General features: G+C 35.4%; 1 protein-coding gene across 4 annotated transcripts in view; it reads right to left on the bottom strand.

The window, feature by feature from the left end:
* The window catches only part of LOC106869052 (neuronal acetylcholine receptor subunit alpha-3), a 718,416-nt gene that overhangs the window by 615,046 nt on the left and 90,866 nt on the right, over window positions 1-12,504 (bottom strand). The window contains exon 2 of one of the 4 annotated variants that reach the window (XM_052971015.1): window positions 4,103-4,183. The exons of the other annotated variants lie outside the window; for them this stretch is intronic. The gene's annotated coding sequence lies outside the window, so the exon portion shown is untranslated. The remainder of the gene's footprint in view (window positions 1-4,102; window positions 4,184-12,504) is intronic. 4 annotated transcript variants of the gene reach the window in all.

Raw genomic sequence — 12,504 nt, 5'->3', positions numbered from 1 at the left:
GTGTGTGTGTGTGTGTGTGTGTGTGTGTGTGTGTGTGTGTGTGTGTGTGTGTGTGTGTGAGTGTGTGTGTGTGTGTGTGAGTGTGTTTGTCTGTGTGTGTGTGTCTGTGTCTGTGTGTGTATCAGATACACCACGCGATCATGGGTCTTCGCCTAGAAATATTGCTTCGGTTTGATGCCAGACCAGTATCTCTTGTGAAGTTTGAGAATCATTCAAATCAACGACTTGAATCTGGTGAGGTCAAGAAACCATTTGACTTCTTGAGAATATTAGTCTGATTAAGTATATTGAAACATCATTTAAACAATCAACCCAATAATTAGAGTCTAACAATGTCTTTAAATTCTCATTATCAAAGCATTAAGTTTTTGAAAGGGTTGTTGATAAATGCGTCATAATTTGAAAAATGTTCGTTTGCATTGATATTGCCAGTGATTTTTTGTTAAGAAACATGCTAAAAGCATGTAAAAATAGCATATTTAAGACATTAATCAAGATTTCAAACTCTATAAAAGAACGAGAAAGTATCCTTTCGATATTTGCGACAAGATATTCTTTTCTTCTTTAATTCTTTTACTTGTTTCAGTCATTTGTCGAAAAAGTCGAATTTTTGGCCGAAGAAGTCGATCCCAGAACTTGTTTTTGTAAGCCTGGTACTTATTCTATTGGTCTCATTTACCAAACCGGTAGATAACGAAAACGTAAACACACCAACATAGGTTGTCAAGCGATGGTGGTGGTAGGGAAAAACACACACAAATACACACAGACACACGTATATTTATACGACGGGCTTCTTTCAGTTTCCGTCTACCAAATCCACTCTCTGTCTCTCTTTCTGTCTGTCTCTGTCTCTCTGTCTCTCTCTCTCTCTCTCTGTCTCTCTCTCTCTCTCTCTCTATATATATATATATATATATATATATATACATAAGCACAAATGCACATGGCTATATACATATATATATATATATATACACACACATACGTGTGTGCGTGCGAGTGTTTTGTGTCTATACGCGTATGGGTGTGTGTCTATGTGCGTACATGTGTGTGTGCGTGTGCGCATGTACGCATGAGAAAAAACTAAAAGGGAAAATGTTTAAGAAGATGAAAATCTAAATCGTTTTTCGTTACAGTAAGAAGAACCCCCAAAATTAAATATAAATGTATACATATACGTGTGTGTGTGCGTACGTGTATGTACATATATCGGTATATATATATATATACACACACACATATGTTTATGTATATACGTATATAATATATATGTCTATGCATATATTTAAATGAATATATATATATATACGCATGCATATATGCGTGTATGTATGTGTCTATATGTATACGTGCATATGTATACCTGTGTTTTTGGGGAAGTAGATATTCCGCACAGGTGAATATCTATACTGATATCTTACATGAGTAAATATAATGATATGGAAGCATTAATGGATGTCTGTTTTCCTCAGATGTTTTATGTAAATATATCTTTCCATTTCAAGATATCACTCTTTAATAGTATTTTCATTTCTATTATTCTTCTATCTATCTCTCTTACAATGTATACTGTACATATACACTATCCCCACCTATATATGTGTTTCTGTGTATGTACATGTTTGTATGTGTGTATCTGTATATATGCATGAATATATGTGTATATACACGTACATATATATTATACTATATATGTATGTATATATGTACATATATGTATTACCTCGTGTATATATGAATATATATACACATCTATATACATATATATTAGCGTGTGTATATATATATATAAATATATTCGTGTGTATGTATGTGTGTGTGTATACACACACAAATACATATATGTGTGAATGTGAGTGTATGCATTTCTGTGTGTGCTTTTGCTTCCTCTCCATCACTGTTTGGCAACTGGTGCGGGTTTTCTTATGTCGGATGTTTGTGCAAGAGATGTTGACCGAGTTGGTACTAGTTAAAACGTTACTGGTGTTACTTTGCTCAACTGGAACCATCAAAATAGTGAATCAGCATCATTCTGTTACATCGTCGGATACAATTAATCGACAAAATATATGTATGCGACGAGTTATGCACACACTCACACACACACATACGCACGTTCACACAGACGCATACACACACAGACGCACACACACACAGATGCACATCCACCCACACACGTACATACGCACACACAAATAGTAATACTGATGCAAATATAAAAATACAACACAAAATATGAGTATATATATATTTTAATTAATATTTAGGTGAAATAACAGAATGACTGAAGGCCCGACAGCTTTGTACGTTCACACCTTGATATATGCCAACGCAAAAGACTCTCGGGGCTTGAGTCACTCTCATACGTCTGCTCAATATTAATGAAAATAATAATCATTATTATCATCATCATCATCATCATCATAATAATAATAATAATAATAATAATAATAATAATAATAATAATAATAATGATAATAATAATAAAAATAATAATAATAATAATAATTGTTGATGCCCTCTTTAAGTTTCTTGCCGCGACGTAGTTTCATCTGGGGCCTTGGAGAGTAGGAGATCAAGTTATTTCCTGAAAACATCTACCCCTCTCCACATATATTCTTCAAGTGTTTTGGCAAGGTATTAAATAATCATGAGTTTTTCAATCTTCTGTAAGCCCTCGAGGTTTTTGCTTTCGATATGCTTTAATATTGGCTGAAGGTTTGTCGTTGCTAGTTTCAGAAAGCCGTATGTTATTCTTTAGCTGTAAGCCTCTCATTTTCCGAAATTTTTGTCACTTATGTTGAGATGGACAACTGTTAAGGTCTCGTGACCAGATGTTTGGCTGATATATCAAGCGGTTTCCTTTACAGCAAATTCTCTTTTGAACTCAAATAATAAAATCAACCGAATTTCATTTTTCTCTTTTTAATTTGATACCTACAAAAATTAACTGCCACCATTGATACCAAAATCATTAACCTAAATAAGTAAACCAAAGTCTGTATTACATGAATATATTAAATTGACTTCAATTTTGGTACAATCCCAGTAGTTCGGGGGAAGGGACGAAGTCGATTACATCGATCCCAGTGCTACCTCATACTTATTTTATCGACCCCAAGAGGCTGTAAGATAAAGTAGACCTCGGCTAAGTTTGAACTCAGAACGTAAGCATTTTGCCCGGGGTGCTAATGATTTTTACAGCTCACTGCTTTCAACATGAATATATTATATTTAAAAAAACAACAAACACCAAGGCTAAACTTAAGAAAATCCTAATTATTTCATCACTAAACTTTATAGATTTTTTCAAGTAACATCATATTTACTAGATCGAAGTGCACAATTGTTCAAATGAATAGGCACACGGCGTCTGCAGTTTCATGATGAAAAGAAACTAGAAAAAGATGAAAACGAAGCAATAACGCAAAAAGTCATCCACAATATATAAAATAAATTCTATCTCGAAAGTCCCCGAGGGTATTACTTCGTTTCTCCATTTCGTTCCTTTTCTCATTCTATCTTTGATATGAATCAGACTTTCTTTTGCATATGTTCAGTAGAGGTCCAAGTTGTCTATTTATTTTCAGTTTATGATTTTGTAAATTCAATAATTCCAAACAGCATTCTAACCTCAGTCTTTTATCTATAATTTTGTTATATTCAAGTATATATATGCAAACACATAAGCACCCGCGAGTATGCACACACGCGCACACACATACACACATACACACACGCACGTACGAATACACTCAGGCATAGACATATGTGGTGGTGTACTTGGATTTGTTGTACAGGTCCACTACCCAGTCAAAGAAAGGTATAAGAATTACAAAATAATATGAATGAGAAAGCAAAGGAAACTAAAAAGGTGACATAGTAGGATTGCCGTTCAAGAATGTAATATAATCTTACAACCATATTAATTCCCCGAAATGAATGTAACCTGCACTTAGACCTATGCTCATTGTTGAAGAAAATTGTAAAAATTTTATGAAAATGAGAAAACTTGAACGTTATTTGAAATGATCTGTTCGGACCATGAGAAAATCTGGATAACAGGAAATCGAGAGAATCTAAGAATTTCATATCTTACTGCTCGTAGCTGGTCTTCATATACTTCGATTAAATGTTTATTCGAACAATGTCAGAGTAATGGTTCAGTGCTTAGGCATTCCTTGATATTCAGCAGTGTATGAGAGAAAAATGGAGAGTAAGAATCAGTATGACTTTGAAAGGGTATAGAATATATATGGAACAATTTATCGTTACATATAAATATAAGTTTTTTCTATATTTATAAAATTCCAATGTATGCAAACCCGACAACTGTACTTTGAACTTATGTTTTCTAAATCGTTTTATATTCATAGCGTCGTTTATAAATGGATGTTTCTCGTAATATATTCAAATGTATTCTCGTAACATAGTTTACGCGAGTCAATAACAGAACTAAGGATGTAAATAACAAAAACAATGGAACCCAGAGAAACAATCAAGGGGTGGGTGTATATTCGCATAAATAGACAATAAATAAAGCGATATAAGTAACTTCATTCAGTAAGAAGCGTTATTTACATTAATTATTTTACAAACAATTTTAATGAGGTGACTGAAATAATCGTAATGAAGAACTCGAAAACTCTGCACAAAGCAATATTTGTGCATTGCAACTTCTGTGCTATTTCCTTTCATCAGCACAATAACTGTTCGGCTAGAGGTGGTGCTGCTCAATTCTTGTTCGAAATATATAATTTTCAATGTGACACACAGTCAGTAATCTCTAAGGGGATGCTAAACTTCCTTGTTCGAAAATATAAGGGCACAGTGTGTCGCATAGCCAGCTGGAGACGATGTTACTTGGGGCTAAATAGCAGTAACATTCATCCTAGCCAGCACTGCCACGTTTTGTTGGCAAATTATCTTTACTCTAGAGTACCGTTACTGAATGTCTTTCGTTGAGAGATTTACAAATATTAATTTTCTATTTTATTACATCATTGACTGTGTGTTATTTTGAAAACTATATATTTCGAACAAGAATCTAGTAGTGCTACCTCTAGCCGAACAGTTATTCTGTGCACAGAAATCGTGATACACAGATATTGTTTTGTGCTGAGTGGGGATGCTAAATTCCCTTGTTCGAAGATATAGGACACAGATAGTGTGTCGTACAGCCAGCTGGAGACGATGTTTCCTGGGATTAAATAACTGTAACTTACGTCTTACCCAGGACTGCTACGTTATGCTGGCAAATAATCTTCACTCTAGAGTACTGTTACTGAATGTGTCTCATTGAGAGATTTAAACATAGTAATTTATACATATATAATAGAAAAATGTTACAAAAACAAAATGGAAACTACACGTGGAAATGTAAGTGGAAAGTAAGAAGAAAAATAAGCGAAAATGCACATTGGAAATCAAAAAAAGTAAAGGCTTTTTATGAAAAGTAACGATAGATATATACAATTAAATGAACTGAGGTAGGAATAAAAGTAATTAAAGTCATTATTGTGAATTGTTATTGTTAAAGAGATTCAAAAGCATACCGGTTTCGTAAAGTTACTCATGATTGCTTTGAATGCACACCGATTATTGAACGGTATCAGGTCTACTAATCCCTGAATAAAAAGATTATGTGTAAGGGAACTAAGTAGTTCTGGATTTAGTGCAATTAGGGTAGATATATAGATCTGTAATGTGAATGGTGCATGGGATGCATGGTGTTTAGTGATATTAATTGAAAGGTTAGTAGTGTTCTGTATTATGTTATGTGTTCATATTTAGTTGTGGAAGATATTTAATGATGAAAGTTGCCCCTTTATTCATTCTTTCTTGTACTGAGGTGTTCTGTGAACATTGCTATAAGGGGAAAATTAGGAAATTAGGATTAATATTCCTAGCACACTTTTCTATGTGTCCATTTACCTGTATCTGTCTGTATTATGGATGGCGGATTTGTATATATAAATGTATGTTTTTATGTATGTAATGTACACTGTATTAAAATAAATGCTACTAGTAGTTTCTTGCCATTGTGACACGTGGTTGAGCAGGTTTTACTACGTCTTGTGACTCCAAGCAATCCCGGGCTCTGGGCACATCGTTTGTTCGATTTGATAACCTGAATTCTAGTACATGATAGACTACGAGTAAAATGGAGAAGGTTGATACAAAAAGTGGGATGATAAGACAAAGAGCGAATTAAAACGTAAAGAGAAAAGAAAGAAAAGAAAATTTGAGTTATGCATCCTTTGACCGTACAAGTTATAAGCAAAGTAGCTGGTGTAGAATAATACAATGGAAAGGAGTCTAAAGGCTGCGACATAACTGTTCAATCCGGAGAGGACAATGCAATCATAGTTTGACAAAAGAAATTTTTCCATATGCTTGTATTTTCTGAAAATTTTGGATCTGAAAATAAGTAGTGTAGCGGAATACTTAAAAGATCTAAAAAGTATGTGCGATTCTTCAGCAGAGCATAAGTTGCATATCTTATATACATTTACATATGGCATAGTTTTCTCCGCAGTTCTCCGGAGTCGTATGTGGTGTGCAGTTGTTCTTCAAATCTCATACGTGGCTCTACTTATGTAGATGTGTCAGAAAAAATGGTGCTTTGCATAACGTCTTTTGAAATTGCATACGAATAAACCGAGGTAATTTTTGTTGTCAATTACGTTCTGATAAAGCATTGCTGTGACCTCTGCTTTATAAGCAGCAGAGTGTGTCGTACACGCCTGGGTGGCAAGTTTCAGGACTTCCACAATTACAAGTGCGAATTGACACTTGGTGAGGCTTGCGAGTGATATTGTTCTTCCTACTGGGGGCAGAAGTTGTATCATATTTTTATCGAGTGGCAGCTAAAGATTGTCCTGTATTTATGGTTTACTAGGAAATGCTTATCTAAAAGAACCAGAAATTTCTAATTTAGTTATAAAATTTAGAGAGAAGGATGGTGGTGGTGTAACAATAGGTCTATAATTAAGTCTATTTTTAGATTTCATATATTTGATTCAGGTGTTGTTATACATCTTATCTTTGAAGCCACACTTACGGCATTGTTATTGTGGAGGGCGGGGGGGGGGTTGTCTTATCAAATATTTCCGTTGAAGCGGAGATATATGATATCGTATTACTGATTACAGCTACCAAGTTTTTAAACATTATAGGGGTGACAGGACTGTTTATGTATAAAAGAGTGTTTCTCATTTGGTTTATAGTAGAGGTTATGAGATTTTGGATCAAGGTATATTAGAGTTCTTGTCCTAAATTTATCTAGTGTATGACCATTATATTCATGAAATATCCGAAGACCATCGTCCCGGCATATAGTATTCCAGAAAAGAAGTATTCCATGTTCTCTCGAAACTTAATTATATATATAAACATATATATATATATATATGTGTGTGTGTGTGTGTGTGTGTGTGTGTGTGTGTGTGTGTTATATTGACATCGATATATAGATATTTCTATGCATGTATTTATATCTCTATCTCTGTATATTTGTCAGACTATATCTATACACTGATGTGTCTCTCTCTCTCCCTCTCTCTTTATCTCTCACTCATATATATATACCTTGCCTTGCAACATCCCTCTATACTTGGGTCGTCTTTTGCTGTTTTTATAGATAGAATAAGTACCATATAATACAATCGATTCAAAATCTAAGGCAGTTTTCCCTCATGGTCGCAGTCGAATGACTGAAACGAGTGACAGCAAAAGAGATTAAAAGAAAGAATAGAAAAACATTATTGAACGCCTGCATTGTTGTAGAAATTTCAAAGAAATGTCAATACAGTAATTCATGAAATAAAGTTAATAAATATATATATATAAAAAAATAAACTATCATTTTTTCTTGTGTGTGCAGAAAATAGAGCCACTATAATGACCTTTTTTAATCATTGATTTTTTTGGCGTATCGTCATGGCAACCAAATCACTTAATTTTATTCTTTTGAGTTCAAATCACGCTGTAGATAACTTTTCCCTTCAACCTTTCGGAGAGTGGAGTCGAAGGACAAATAAAAGCAAAATATAACAAAACAAATAATTGCTTATCTAGCTATGATATTCGTTAAATCGCTTATATAATCCACATATATATTTGTAGCTATATGGTAATCCTCCTCCTCCTCCTCCTCCTCCTCCTCCTCCTCCTCTTTCATCTTCTTATTATTAGTATCATTATCATTATCATTACTATTATTATTATTATTATTATTATTATTATTATTATTATTATTATTATTCATCTATCGACACGTGCTCGCACATCGCCGCATGAGTTTTGCTATTATTCATATTGTTTTACATTGTACATTTGTTATTGTTACTTAGGTAACCAAACCAGGACCTTGGGGAGCTGGTTAGTTCTTGCCCATTTGTAGCTCTTAGAGGCTATATTCGTATTTGTTTGGATTACAACACCCCTCATATTTTTCTTCTAAAATCAAAGATGGTGAACGAAAACTGTCAGTGTGCTGAAAAGAACAGCGGATTATCCGCAAGACTGAACAGCCAAGTTGCACAAGACAGCGACTGCTGTAACAACAACAACAATAGCGCACGTAGAACATATGAAAATGAATTCCCCTTGTTTCTTTACTCTCCCTTTCCACCGCAGGAACAAAAGAAAATCACAAATACCAACAACACGAGCGAAAACACTACCACCTCTACTGCCACCACCGGTGCCAGCAGCAAGTCCAACAACACCATCACCGACATGAATGTCGAAAAAACAACAAAATCGATACAAGCAAATCCAATGGGAATGGTTTCGATTTCGCGCAAACAACAAGGCAAATGAGTGAAGATATTTTCTTTGATGAAAATGAGTTTAGGAATTCTAAATGTATGACGAAGAAAAGTAGCAGAAATGTGGCGCGAAACATTCCTACAATTGTTCATCTCGAAATCAGTTTATGGACAGTCCTGTATAAAATAATAGGAGTTAGAAGCAGAAAAGGCGACACAACGACAAGTAGAGAAATGCCTAATACCGGTGTGGGAGAGCAAAACCTATGTGACCAGGGGGAAGAAATATGGGTCTGTCGAGGTGAGGCTTGGCTCAAAGGAGGAAGCAAAAGAACACTCGACAGCTACCCTGACGAATGAAGAAATAATTGTTATACCTACCTACCTGGGCCGTAACGTGTATAGAATCAGAATAGTCAATGTTCCATAAGAAATTAACATCTGCTGGTTGGTAGCTGCGATACTCTTAGACATAGAGGAAAAAACCAAGATTTTGCAAATCCACGAGATTCACAAGCAGAATTAGTTAGGTCCGAGAACACAGCTGCTAATACAAACTGACCAGCAAATGTGGAAAATGACCCGGATTGTATAAGCCTACCGGATGAGTCCAAACTACACGTGGCTGTAGAGAGTAAAAAGTCAAGATATTACCTGTGCGGGAACAGAAACCATGTAAAGGCTTTCTTCCCACAAAAAAAGAAAGGAGACCGACATACCTTGTTGCCAGCTGGGCATGCTATAGCTATGATTCAGCATAGTTTGTTTTCTTTCTCAATTAAGACTGTATCCGGCTTCCTATTCGTTATCTCATGGTCGCATTTAATTCTAAAAGCCATAGGATCTTTGTGTTTCTATTTTGACGATGCCTCCAGGTATGTGGTCGTACCAATTTTTTGCTCTATCAAGTCCATACTTGTTGCATAGTGTCCAATGGATAAGCCTGGCTATATTGTCGTGGCGTCTCTTATATTCTTTCTGGGCTAGTGGTGTACATTGGCTGGTAATATGCCATACGGTTTCACCGTTTTGTCCACAGATTCTGCACTTATCACTTTCTGCTGCGTTGTCTATTCTATATTTTATGTAGTTTGTTCTTGGTGCTTGCTCTTAGGCAGCACAGATCAGAGCCGCCGTTTCCGGTTTTAAATCACTTTTAGTCATCCACAGCCAACATTTTTCCTTGTCTATCTTATCGTGAACATCCCTATGAAATTGACCATGCATTCTTTTCTTTACCCACCTATGTTCGGTTTCATTCGTTTTTAGTTCCTTGTATAGTGCTTTATCTTTGCTATCTTTCATCCTATACAATCCTGACCTTCCAATTTCTAATAATAGCGGTTCTGTGGCATTTCATACATATGCTATGTTGTTTTCTTCTTCTCTTATGATGTGTTCGCATCCAATAAGTACTCTTTCCCCTCTTTTTCTTGGTACATACAGTCTGCCTGTGTCACTTTTTGGATGGAGTGACCATATCTAGTTAGCAACCTCCTTGTCTTTCTGTCTAATCTGTTTAGTTCGACTACTATGCATGCAATTACCCCCTACTCTATATCTAAGGAGTGAAACTGCCCAGGTGTTGATAGCTTCGTTCTTATTCCATCCGTCTAATTTCACCTTAAGGATCTGTCATTTCTTTCTCCAACAATTTATCCATTTCCAAAATCCCCAAGTACTTATAGCTTGTCTCTTCTAAATGCTTCATAACCTCCCCAAACGGTATCGTTAGCCAGTCGATACATTTGATTTTGACTCTCTTAAAGACTAACACACCACACTTTCTCAGTCCGAACTCCATTCTCATATCAGCACTGAAGGTATACACCATATCAATGAGGGAACTGACTTGGGCTTCATCTTTACCATAAAGTTTGAGATCATCCATGAGTAACAAGTGGTTGACTTTTTGTTGGTGGCGTTTGAATACATACCCAGCCTTTGCTTTCCTTAGAACCAGTGTTAGTGGTATCTAGTACAGTATAAAGATCAGTGGGGACAGGCAGTCCCCTTGGAAGATGCCTCTCCTAATTTCTACTGTCCCTAAACATCTTCCATACGCTGTCATTTCCGTCCTTCACTTCACCATACTTTTTCCAAGCAATCGTTCAACTTTCGAAGCAATCCCAAATAGGTTCATACACTCTATAATCCAGGAATGTGGTATCATATCGTACGCCTTACGATAAACGATCCATGACATGGCTAAGTTAGTTTTTCTCCTCTTGTAGTCTCTAAGTACAATATTGTCTACCAAGAGTTGATCCCTGGTACCTCTGCACTTAGGCTTTCAACCCTTCTTCTAATGTGGTAGGACTCCATTTTTGTCCAGATGTTCGTAGATTCTAGTCAACAATTTCCATATAAGTGGCAAGCAGAATATTGGCCTGTAATTGCCTACTCTATTGCCTTTTTCGATGTTTTTCAAGCACGACGCTATCCGAGCCATTGTCAACTAATCTGGTGTTACTTCGTCGGCATGTAAGAAGCTGAGTTGTGCAGCTATTCGTGCATGACATTTATCAAATCTTTTTATCCAGTTGCCTTAAACTCCATCTCCTCCGGAGGCCTTCCAGTTGCCCATTTGTTTGCTGATTTTCTGCACTTCCGTAACTGAAATGACTAGTTCTGCCTCAGACTACTGTTTGTTTCAGTGCTTGCAACCATTCAGCATCCTCCTTGTGTTCCTTGTCTTTGCTCCTCATGTCACATTATTATTGTTATTATTATTATTATCATTATTATTATTATTATTATTATTATTATTATTATTATTATTATTATTATGTGGCTTCCTCATTTACTCACCTGTTATAGTGACATAAATAGAGCTAAATTAAAACAGGAAAGAATTGACAATACAGTTTCTACCCAAGTCTAATAAAGAACTTACGCCAGTACCGAGTACTGTATCGTAGGTCAGTAACATATATTTTCCTTAACAGAAATTTAATTAAAACCGAATATCAATAATTTAGACATAAAATTGGTTACTGAATCACATCTTCCATCACACCGAACTATGGCTTCGCTGCCTTAAATTAATTTCTGAATATTATTCTTATTGAATTCAATTCATCTTATACTTCAAAGATTATTTTAAAATAGAAATGAACAAAAGCAATCCACTGGAGTATACACATATAGAGCTAAATAGCTACATGTGTACGGTTTTGGCTGCAATTCAACATATACAATTATATATATATATACATGTAAATATTCTAGAGTATATTAAATTGTTTTCATTGCTCATAAACTTCTACCATCGTAGGAAGTGGGATCTGAAAGAAGGTTTAATAATTATTTTCTGAAAGTAGATTAAAAAGCACACAAGCAGTCATTCAGAAATTTCCAGTAGGAGTAATATAAGTCCTACAAGTTTGTTCACGAAGATGCACGTATGTGTATGTATGTCTTGCTTGCGGTGTCTGTCTTTCTGTCTTTGTATACATACATGCATACATACATACATACATGCATACATACATACATACATACTCTTTAGCTTTTTTACTTGTTTCAGTCATTTGACTGCGGCCATGCTGGAGCACCACCTTTAGTCGAACAATTCGACCCCAGGACTTATTCTTTGTAAGCCTAGTACTTATTCTATCGGTCTATTTTGTCGAACCGCTAAGTTACGGGGATATAAACACACCAGCATCGGTTGTCAAGCGATGTTGGGGGGACAAACACACACACACACATATATATATATATA

Source organism: Octopus bimaculoides, chromosome 10, assembly GCF_001194135.2.
Source record: "Octopus bimaculoides isolate UCB-OBI-ISO-001 chromosome 10, ASM119413v2, whole genome shotgun sequence".
Classification (NCBI taxonomy): domain Eukaryota; kingdom Metazoa; phylum Mollusca; class Cephalopoda; order Octopoda; family Octopodidae; genus Octopus; species Octopus bimaculoides.
Note: the sequence above shows the minus strand (reverse complement) of the source record. Positions and strands in the feature narration are given on the sequence as shown.